Source organism: Cavia porcellus, unplaced genomic scaffold, assembly GCF_034190915.1.
Source record: "Cavia porcellus strain 051 isolate PalLab524CR breed Dunkin Hartley unplaced genomic scaffold, mCavPor4.1 scaffold_23, whole genome shotgun sequence".
Taxonomy (NCBI): Eukaryota; Metazoa; Chordata; class Mammalia; order Rodentia; family Caviidae; genus Cavia; species Cavia porcellus.
The window spans coordinates 20,181,148-20,182,240 of NW_026947506.1; positions in this window are offsets into that span (position 1 = coordinate 20,181,148).

Sequence of the window (1,093 nt, forward strand, 5' to 3'; positions counted from 1 at the left end):
GTTTTTTTTAGTTCTTTCATCTAGATATTAGTCCTTTGAGGACTAGATGGAAAAATGTTTTCCCATTTTATAGGTTGTTTATTTTGCTGTGCAGAAGCCTTTTAATTTAATATAATCACATTTGTTGGTTCTCAGGATTATTTCTTGACCAAGGTTTTGTTCAGAAAATCCTTGCCTATACCTGTGACTTATTTTATCTCTGTAAAGATTCATTTCTATTTTAACATTTAAATCTGTAATCAATTTTTTTATTTTAAAAAGAATAAAACCTAACAAAGTAAAACAGAATAAAGCCAGTCAGTAGTTCAGGGATTTAGCTCAGCAGTGTAAGCACCTGCCTGGCAAGTGCGAGGTCCAGAGTTTGATCCCTGATACCAAAAAAAAAAAAAAAAAAAAAGCCAGTCAAAACAGTGAAACTGATAGACTTCAAAGCAAGATAATAGGAAGTTAGCAATGGCTGCCATGATATATCTTGCTATCTTCATCACAGTTGTCTATACCATCAGACATAGTAAAATCAAATAAAACAATAAAACCAAAGAACATCGAGTAAAACAAAATGATACACTGGAACAAAACATTGCGCATCTCCTGCAATCAATTTTAGCTAAGTTTAATATATGATAAGCAATCAGGGTCTAGATTCAACCTTCTGCACATAAATATCCTGTTTTCCTAGCACCATTTATTTATTTTTTTCTTCAGATTTTTTACTACATTTTAGATACACATAATGATCACATTCATCCTAGAGAATTTGTGCTTGTTTTTCCTGATTCCCCTACCCTCCTTTCAACTCCTCCTGTCCCCTCCCTATTCACAGAAAGCTTTGTTTCCGTCTTTTCTCACCTTTTTTTTACTTTTCCCTCTCCCCGCCCATTTCTCCCCATTTGAACATTTTCTTACCATTTCACAATATCTAATACACATTTTAGAAATGCAAAATAAAAGCACACTGACATTCCATCTCACTCCAGAAAGAATGGCCAGAATCTAGAAAACTACCAACGAATGCTGGAGGGGCTGTGGGGAAAAAGAAACTTTCCTGCACTGTTGGTGGGAGTGTAGACTGGTGCAACCATTGTGGAGGTCA